General features: G+C 40.8%; 2 non-coding genes and 1 pseudogene across 2 annotated transcripts; 1 reads left to right on the top strand and 2 right to left on the bottom strand.

The window, feature by feature from the left end:
• The window catches only part of LOC116762187, a 382117-nt pseudogene that overhangs the window by 166103 nt on the left and 205592 nt on the right, over window positions 1-10422 (bottom strand).
• Window positions 1880-1951, top strand: TRNAQ-UUG. The gene has a single exon. It is a non-coding gene; the product is annotated as a tRNA-Gln (tRNA).
• On the bottom strand, window positions 6019-6100 carry TRNAS-GCU. The gene has a single exon. It is a non-coding gene; the product is annotated as a tRNA-Ser (tRNA).

Raw genomic sequence — 10422 nt, 5'->3', positions numbered from 1 at the left:
CCCCCCTAACGACAGGAGTAGCTATTCCTGTGAGCCATGCTGTAAACAGTCCTGTGAAACTGGCCCCAGAAACCTAACAAGGAAAATCTGGACGTGTTTTCAGAGTCTAACAAGTCATTACAGGTGGGCAATCAGGAAATTCCCACCTGGCTCATGCTCCTTCAAGGCAGTGTGCTCTGCCAGGCAAGGTATTCGAAGATGCACGGAGCAGGCAGTGCTAGAGTGGATGCAAGTAAGCAAAGAGAAAACGCTGTTTCAAGAGGAAAAGGCTGTGGCACGGGTGGATTCTGCTGGAGGTCTAGAAGCCTAGGAATCATTGCAAGTGTCAGCCTTAATTCCTCTTCCTCCTCCCCACCCAGCCTGCCCCCACGGCCTTGTTAAGAGCGCTCAATAAATAATAGATGTCCGAGGAATATTTGTTGAATTGCTGAATGCCTCCTTTTCCCCATTCTCCCTCTGCTTCTACTTTGTTCCCTGTTATTACTCACACTTTGGCATTTCTGATCCAAGAGACTTTGAAGGATCAGAAGGTCTTTTTTAGAGATCTCTAAATCAAAATTTTTTACCTTTGAGGTCTGTAAATGGTCTTGAGTGAGTCGCTAAACCCAGTGAAATTGTATATACAATTTTTGTCTATGTGCGCGAGTCATCAGATCATCAAAAGGACTGAGATGGAGCTCCCCATACATTTTCCTAGCCACTATTAACATGTTGCACTTATCTTTTGTGGTTTCCCCCTAACCAACTGTTAACCCTTTGCAGTCAGGGATTCTATCTTCTACATTTTTCATTTTCTGCATTCTGTGATCACCGCCATACTGAGCACAGGAGGCAGTCAGCATGGAGTAAACATGACTTCTAAGTCCTCTACTGAAGGGCATTAATTTTTTTTTGTAGATTTTTCACTTTTAATTACTAAAGTGACTATATCTCACAAAAGTGAACATGACAAAAAGTGAGAAGCGGATTCCCAATTCCGCTTCTTAAGCTATTTTAAAATGTATATATAAACTCACAAACTATGACTTACAAAAATTAGTTCATGCTATATATTACAATTCAGCAAATTTCTAGGTTGTGTTTATTTGTTTTAAACTTAGATTAAATCCTCTCCAGAAACTGCCAAACCAACATGTGGGTACCTACATCTATCCCATTCTTTTTAGTATATTATTTCCGTTGAATGGATGGGCATATTTTCAAGTTTCTGATATTGCAAAATATTACAGTGAACATCCTTAGACATATATTTTAATTTTTTAATTTTTTGTATTTCTGTAGGATGGCTTTTTTAAAGAAAAATTGCTGAGTAGAGATTATTTTGATAGATATCGCCAAACTGCTCTTTGGAGGGGTATTTATCATGAGCTTCACTAAGTGTGTCAAGACTGCTCTCCAAGGCCCTGGAAGGGGTCGCCCTGTATGAACATATGTTTTTGTAAAACTTGCAAAAGTATATTATAATGGAAATTAGTTAAGACTGCGGCCTCTTTTTATTCCAATTTTTCCTCTGATACGTTATATATGCTTTACAGTAGCTGTATCTGTTGAGAATGTCTATTCTTTTTCTTAAAAAGGACCCCCTTGTGTCCTTTTTAGGAAACTTGTGTAAGTTTCAGACTTCACAAAATCTGGATCCGCCTCTGCTGGTCTTCCAAAAATTAATTTATGATCCCAACAGAAGCAGAAGAGAGAGTGCCCGGATTGCCCTGAATGATATTTTGCCCAATGCCTCTTCCCCAGCGACAGTAAAGCGTCAGATTTCATTATCAGCGTGGTCTCACTGAAGCTTGACCTAACTCTTCTGGGTTAGAGCTATTGAAAACTTATGAAGGAAATATTTAACTATGATTACAGACAGAAGTTTACCTTTTCGGTTGGTCCCATGGTGTAATGGTCAGCACTCTGGACTTTGAATCCAGCAATCCGAGTTCGAATCTCGGTGGGACCTCTCTCAGGGGAACATTTTATAGTTCTTGGGATCATATCTGAACCGGAAAGAAAGCGTTCCTCTGCTTTACACATTTGTGGTCGTGTGCAATAGTACTGGATTCTACGACTCTGTTCAAACAAAAGGACAGAATACTTCTCCTGGGAACTAACGAATTCTTTAAATTTAAGCTTTCCAATTGCACAAAGTTCAATAGCAAGGAGGCTGACTAGAAATGGTCAGCCTCCCAGCAACCTCATGAACTTTTCAGGGCTCGGGCGGAACAGCTCCAGCAGCGCAATTCCTTGATGGAGACCGCATCTCAAAACGTCCAAGGTACCAAGGCCTCCTCGCCGCGCCCGCTCCTAAGCCTAAAACCCCACGTGCCGGCCGAGTCGCCGAGCCTCGGCCGGGAGCGCGCTTTCTCCGTCCGGGGTCACTTCTCACCTCCTCTTCCCATTCCCATTTCACCGAGACAGTTCACTCTCCTCTGCCTTCTCTCATTCCTTCTCGTTCTCATCACCCACCTCAAAGGCGAAGCCGGCTTGGAAACTCCTCGAAAGCCTGCAGCCGCGGAGCGCGCAGTTCCTGCCGTCCAAGCAGAAAAACTCACGTCTCTCCCCGCGTCTCCCCTCTCCCGCCGCTCGGGCCCGCGGGAAATGGAGCGAAACTCTGAACGCAACCTCCCCAGAAAGTGTCAAACACCTGCACCCGAAGCACCCGGGAAACGGTTCTATGGAGCTGAGGCTCAGGGTCAAGAAATGTCCCCCTGAAAAAGTACTCTGTGTGTAGACAGAGATCACGTTGGAGACAAAGCTGATCAAACGTAGAAAGTCCAGTTAGTTCTAGATAGCCATTCATTTGCCATTAGAATGAGAAACGTAGGCGAGTGGGACGAAAGATTTCCTTCAGCTGGACAGGAACTAAATTAGGAAGAGACAGGTATCTATGTTCTGTACAAATTAATCTCTTCTATGTCATAATAGACAACCCTTAAATCCAGTGATCTATTTTCAGGTTCCTTCTTGCTTCAACATTTTAATGTTCTCATATGTAACCAAAAAGTAAATCAAGTCCTACTCTCACCAATTCCAGTAACTCACTAAACTATAAATATTTCATTGACTCATATTATGATTTACCATTGGTTACACAGAGACTTTGTAACAAAGTAAGGTTACTAAGTTTATGAAAACAGATTCTTTTGTTTCCCACTATGAGCACTTGATTGTATCTCTACTTAGATGGTCTGTGATGATGCTAATTGCAGGGGGAAATAACATTTTCTGCTTGGAGTGTTGCCTTAGCAGGTATGGTCCTGTCTTCTTTCAACCCTGTTTATGCTAGTATGATCAAAAGTATCCTCCAAAGTATCCTCTCTCTTCTGAACTGACCTGATAGCCTTCCCGGTGTGGGGTGTTTCTAACTGCGTTCTCTCCAACCAATGCCACCTCCAGCCTGTGGTTCTCAGACATCTGCAGCACTAACATCCTAACCCAAAGCCAAAACCTCAAATAGACTCCAGAGTTCCAACCACCCTCCTGGAACTTTAGGAAATGATGTAACAAAAGGGAGAACCACTTCATCTCAAATACTGAAGGAGAATTAATGACATAATCATTATGGTCATATTTAGCATCAAGGACCCATTTGTCCTAGCTCAAATTCAGCAACTCAGACATTATTCCAAGCCTCTAAGTTACAGTAATGAAACATACCTGGCTGGAGGAGGTACCTGCACTCAAGTGACCCAGGGCTGGAGAGAAGGCCAAGGAACAGCTGATATAGGGAGGCAGAACAAGCTGGGAGAGCATGTGGACACTTCTGTAGGGACCTTATCTGGTCTGTGGATCTCCCATTCTTTAAGGAAGCTGAAGGAATCCCTGTGGATATTAACAAGGACTCCCTCCTTGACCAAACTTGTGTCAAGCTCCTCTGAGCCCTCTTACAAACCATCTTTGGCCTGCCCAGGCCAGTTTTAGTAAAGAATCCTGTTGATTCCAGTCTGGGCAAGAATCCCGCTAAGCCAGTTTATCTAGAATCCCCCCAACACCCTTGATGTCCAGTCAAGTTCCCCTTCCTTCACTCTTGATATTTAATCAAGTTTCTTTCAGTAATTTTCCACCCAATGACTCCTACTCTGCCCCTTTGGCTAAAAATCCTCAGCTGCCTCTGTTGCATTCCAAATGGAGTTTAATCTTCCTGATTGCAATAGTCTTAAAGTCTTCCTTGTCTGTTTGACTCCATCTGGTGCAATTTTTCTTTGACAGTTTCCTCAAAGAACTGATAGACACATCCTGGGAAAACTGCTTTTTCAGAAAAGAGAGCTAACTCAGGATTTGAGGGTGCAGTAAATGTAGAGAATGTGTGTCCAATGTAGACGACTGAATGAATTAATGGTAGCTAATTTCCTGAGGATATAAAAACAGATTTTAAAATTTGTCCAAGATATGAGGATGTGGCTGGTAAAATTTAAGGCAGGAGCAGATTTCCTGGGCTGAACATTTACAGAAATAGAGAGCATTCTGGGTGATTGGATGTAATACATAGATACCTCAGCCAGACACAAAGCTTTAAGATCAACATGAGAAGCATCTGGATGCTTTATTAAATTACAGATTCTAGAGCACACTCCCTGAGATCATAATTTAATAGATCAAGAGTGAGGCCCAGAATTCTTCATTCACAACAAGCACTTGAAGCAGCCTAGAGATCATACTTCAAATACTGCTCTTACCTTAAAAAAAAAATAAAATAAAGCAAAAAAAATTCTATCTTTATAAATGTAACAAATATTTTGTTGTAGTAAAAGAAATGAAAATTAAATTGCACTGCGGTATCACTATCACCTACTAAAATAACAGAGAAGCCAAAGTTGACAACATAGCATAGTGGGGAGGGTGAAGGGAGAAAGGACCTCAGTCATTACTGGCTGGGAGTACAGATTAATAAAATTCCTTTGGAGGGCAGTTTGGCAGTAGGTGTGAATATTTCAAATGCACATATCCTAGGACACAGCAAACTCCTTTTTAGAAATTTATCTTGCAGTATACAAGTATATCTTGCAGTATACAAATGCACATATTCAAAATTACATATATATGAATAACTTTATACATAAATGTCTCTCTGTATAATATTATATATAAATGTATAAAGTTACTCATTGCAGCATAGTTTGTAAAAGCAAAAGATGGGGGGAAAAACCTAAATGTCCAATAGAGGGCTGGTTAAATAATATACAGTAACTCATATGTTGGAATACCATGTGTCCTTGGAAAAGCATAAACTGTCACTTTTTTTTATGATATGGAAAGTACTCCAAGATATATTGCTTAGGGGAAAAGGGTAAGGTACAGACCAGTATGCATATTATGTTATCATTTGTGTTACCCCTTTTTGAGATAAAAAGATATATTTACTGCACGTGGTACATATTCATATATGCTTATTATGATTCTGGAAGGAATTAATAACAATGGCTATCTGTGGCAAATGTAATTAGGTGGTTGGAAAATAAGAAAGGATGCAAGAGTTTTCTGTATAGCTTTATATGTATGATATTTTCATAAATATTTAAATAATTTTAAATTAAACTATATTTTATGTATAAAATATTTAAATAACTTTTATTTTATAAAATATTTTATATACATATAAAAATATTTTGCCCCAAAGTTCTGACAAGTTGGAGATCACAGCAGAAACTACACAATATTGACATTCTTCTGTTCTGCTAGAGGAGGAGTCCTTGGATCTAACAGGAAATGTCGTGTGGGATATATTTTCACTTTTGTCTCTTTAACAAACTTGGTGAAAATTGCAGTACAGTTAAAAATAGGCTGAAAATATCCTGCAAGTGTAACACAACATATAATAATTTGTTGTGTATATCTAGGCAATGTTTTATTATATCGCTCTTCCTCGAAAAAGTCCGTGTGTATATAAGTACACCTCCCGCTCTGAGGCAAGTTGCTATGTTAGATGTTCACAGGCACTATCCACATGACAAGTAGCAAGTGAGTTAGTGAAGAACACCCTGCTCACACAGTGGTTGCTCTGAAAGTATTAAGGTCCAGAGAACCTCACGACGAGGGTGGGATTCGAACCCACGCGTGCAGAGCACAATGGATTAGCAGTCCATCGCCTTAACCACTCGGCCACCTCGTCTGATGATGTTGAGACAAAATCATGTCCTTCATTACTGCAGTTCCGTTCTGTCATACTATATCTAATTGCCTTTCTTTTCTGGTTTAATCCTGACTCAATCCTCACAATCAGATATTTTTTATATACATTTCACAGCAACCATAAAACTGAAAATGACACTTAGAGTGGTTCGATTACTTGGCACATACAAAATGAACAGGTAAAACCAGTACACGTCGGTATTTAAATACATAGGTCCTTGTTGAACACATGAATGAATGGACATAGCCAGGATTTCAACCCTGATTTGCTGACGCGGCTCCAGTCAGCTGCCCTGTGTTCTCCCAGAGAGTAGGGTGCCTCTGCCGCTGTACTCTGAATTCGAGGGGCCGAATTCCCTACGTCCTGATTAGAACACGTCCCGGGATTCCTGTTTTCTGGGAGAGACCAGGAAACATCAAAACCTGGCTCTGTAGTTTTTATATTTGCTTCTGAAATATGCTGGACTGCTGAAAGACTCCTTCATTTCGGTCTTGTTACCTTCTCTGGGGCTTGGGATTCATCAGTCTGCGACACACAGCAACGGGTGAAAACGTGGTTGAAAAAAAGTATCAGCAGAAAATCCGCAAGCGTCCTGACCGGGCCGTTTTGTTTCTAGAGCAGATTGGCGTCTTAGAGCCGATTGGTGGCCCTTCCCCACCAAGAAGGGCCAGGTGGGGAAATCTTCACTAGTGCAGGAGCCAGGACGCCTGGGTCCTGTTGTGGTTCTGTCCCACTCACCGTGTGACCTCAGGCAGGCCACTTCACCAGTTCCATATCCACTCCTTCCCTCTTGCCTCCACAATTCCACCACCACCACCATTCTTCCCCACCCTCCCCACCCCCAGGAGGAAGCTGAACTTGACAACTTCAAATAAACTCAGCATCAATAAACCCCTGTCACTCACTAGGGTTCAACTGCTTTTCTACATTTAGTGCAGAGTTTTGGAGAGAAATTTGAAAAGACTCTCACATGCCCAAATGCTGTAGCTCCTTCCTTCCTATGAAATCTCTACTTCGGTTCTCAACTTTGGAAGAGTGACCCTCTTCTTTCCCTCTCATGTTCCTTTACTGAATTTCATAAACTCACCTTCAACATACAACATACCCTGAACCACTTCTTTCCCACTACAGGTTTTGGCCCATAAGGAGAAGTCCAGGCTCAGTTCCTCCACCTCTCTGCTCTTCTGATGTTAAATATTCATCCCCACAGTTGTATTTCTATTGCCATTTGGCTTCAAGATAACCTGCTCCTCTGCTGATCCAGGTCAGGTTCCTGCAGTTCTTGTTCCCAACTGCTCTGATTCCCAGGCACCCTAGGCAGGGCTCCCACATCTAGAGCTTTATCACTAGTCACCCTGACCTGTGCTCCATGTGCTCCTGAATGACTTTAGGCCCCATATAATATCATATTTGTTTGTTTTGGGTGACCTCCCTAGAGAATTCTCCAACTCTTTGTGAGACCAGAAATGTCACAAAGAGTGCACTATCTAGGGGCTAACTGTTGGGAAGTAGGAGGTCCATCAGAGCTTCTAGTCAATCATAATTGGTGAACATTTCCTTTAATTTTCCAGTTTTTAGAGCTGCATTCTTTGCATTACTTGACTTGTGGCTGCTTCCTCCATCTCCAAAGCCTTCAGTGTAGCATCTAGCTTCAGTCCACACATTGCCTTCTTCTTCTTTGCTTCCCTCTTATAAAGACAGTTGTGATTATATTTAGGACCCATCCAGATAATCCAGGATAATTTTCCCATACCAAGACCCTTGATTTATTCATATCTTCACTCTCCTTTACCAAATAAGGTAACATTTACACGTTCCAGGGTTTAGGACCTAGATATCTTTGACAGCTGTAATTTGGCTTACACAGTACATATATTTTTGAACCCAGTGATATAACTCCTGGGCATATCTCCGAGATATTTAGGGAAAACTTTACAACGATGCTTACTGTAAACAGGCACAACATCTAATTTTGTCTTCAATCTAGTCATTAGTCCTCCTCTTTTCTCTTCTCTGCTCTTCTCATTCTAAATATTATTAATGTGTGAGTTCTCCCACAGAAAAGCCAGAGTATTTGGGCTTGGTGTGATCCCTAGTTTTTATTTTCAATCCTTCTTGAACACTATTTTTCCACTCTCATAGCTTTTTCCTCTTTACCTTCTCCTGCCAAAAATCCATAAAGAACAATTTAACCTAAAGTAGGTTTTGGAAATTTCTACTTCCATAGGTAACAAAAAACCTTTTTTCTCATCGAAAAATTACCTGGATCCTTATTTTCTCTAACAGCAGTGAGCCTGTTATCCAGACCATGTTTTCTGAGAAAAAGTATTTAAAGAACATTTTTCTGTAATATGATTGATTTCACAGAGGGGTCATATTTTTCCCTGTGGTTCCCCTTGTATCTTCAGAGATCCTTATGACCAGTAAATAATATACAGTCCCAAAGACATGGGGAATTCCTGAGCTGGGGAAGATGGCGGTTATCAAAGGGATACAACGAGATTACTCCAGGCTGAGAAGTTCCAGTTTAATACCAACAACAATAAGAATAGCCACCAAATAGTAAAAGCACACTCTGTTCTAGGTCCCAGTGAATAAAAGTTTTGTACATTTCTTCTTTAAACCTCACAACAGTCATGAAATATAGGTATTATCATTTTCAGTTTACATGTGAAGAAACTGAGATTTAGAGAGATTAAATAACATATCCAACCCAGGCACCTGAGACATCTCCAAGGCCATTTCAACCCCCAAATCTGGCAGGTTGCAAGGCTCTGTAAACAAATAGATAATACTGTTCCCCTTTTCTCCCTAGGCCAGTGTTCTCTATTGCAAAATCCAAGTGGTGTTTGCTCCTGAAAAATGTCTGTCTCACATTAGGTTTCACTGGACTTTCTCATGCAGAAAGCAGAATTGCCCAGCATGACCTCTGGGGAAGGTAAAGGGATCTTGCTAATTTGCTCCTTAGGCCTCTTTTGTGGTTTCTTAAAACCTTTTAAGAACTTTCTGATGAGATGTTAAAATGAGTATAAATTGAAGAAGAAGAAATATATGCTATAGAGCATTGCCCTGTGGAGAGTATGGACCTGAAATCTGGCCCTGTCAGTACTGATCTTGAGGATGTTTGGGCATCTCCAGAGGGAGCTGCAAGTTGGAGGGACAGAGGCAAGACTCCACCATTGGATTTGAGAGTATTTTAGGAGGGGGAATGCCAATAAAACGATCCAGATATCACTTCTCATTGCCTTGTCTGCCTAAGAACAAAATGGAAAAACAACAACAAACAAAAAACGAAAACAAAAAAAAAAACAGAAAGAGAAAAAAGAGAACTCCCACTTAAGTGTAGAAACACTAAATCAGGGGATTCAGGTCACATACAATTCTCTAGTACTCTGAAGATAAAAGCTTACCAAAAACTAGTTCATTTAATTTTCCTTTTCCCACATAAAAAGATTCTTGTTGAACTTTGATAGTGCATCTTGATGCTCTGTATTAGCCACTATACATCATATCTCAGGAAACAATAACGAATTGCTCTTTTCTTTTACTTCAAGGTTAATCATGATATCCTTGGTAAACACTTTACCGTGGAAGGGAAATCTCTTGTGGAGATAAACCCCAGGCAGAAACAGGAAGAGGAACCCCCCAGCGACTGAAATAACATATCTCTGAACACCGTTCTTGTGTTTGAAAACTTCATATTGAAGTATAACAAACATACAGAAAAAGTACACAAATTATACTTGGCAACTTTTCATACAGTGAACCCATTTGTGTAACCAACACCCAGATGAAGAAAGAGAACATTCCCAGTATCCCAGAAGCTCTTCTCCTGTCCTGTTCTAGCCACTACCCACAAGACAGGAACTGACTTAATTTCTTATACCATACATTAGTTTGGGCAGTCTTAAAATTTCATACAAAAGGAATCATACACTCTGTTAGTTTCTTTCATCTAACAAGTTGATGTTTGTGATTTCCACCCCCCTACCCCTATTTGCTTTGGGTATATCAGAGGAGGTAGGACTCAGTTAAAAAAACAAAAACAAATTCCCCAGCCCAAATTCTCATCCTGATCATCAGCTCCCTCATCCACTTCTGTTGAGCAGAATCCCAGTGTTGGGTGTTTATTTACTGGACATGAGGACAGACTCAGTCTAGGAGAGTGTGAACAAGACAGTGGCTTAGAAAGTAAAAAGGACTCAAAAAAATGAGGGAGACATTTCAAACAGACATAGGAAGCCAGTTTGAAGGGACTCTCAGTGGCCAAATCTGGGACTATTTGTGCACCAAAGTAGTTA

The sequence above is a fragment of the Phocoena sinus genome, chromosome 11 (assembly GCF_008692025.1).
Source record: "Phocoena sinus isolate mPhoSin1 chromosome 11, mPhoSin1.pri, whole genome shotgun sequence".
NCBI lineage: Eukaryota > Metazoa > Chordata > Mammalia > Artiodactyla > Phocoenidae > Phocoena > Phocoena sinus.
The sequence above is the reverse complement of the archived record's forward strand: the minus strand, read 5'-3'. Positions and strand labels throughout refer to the sequence as shown.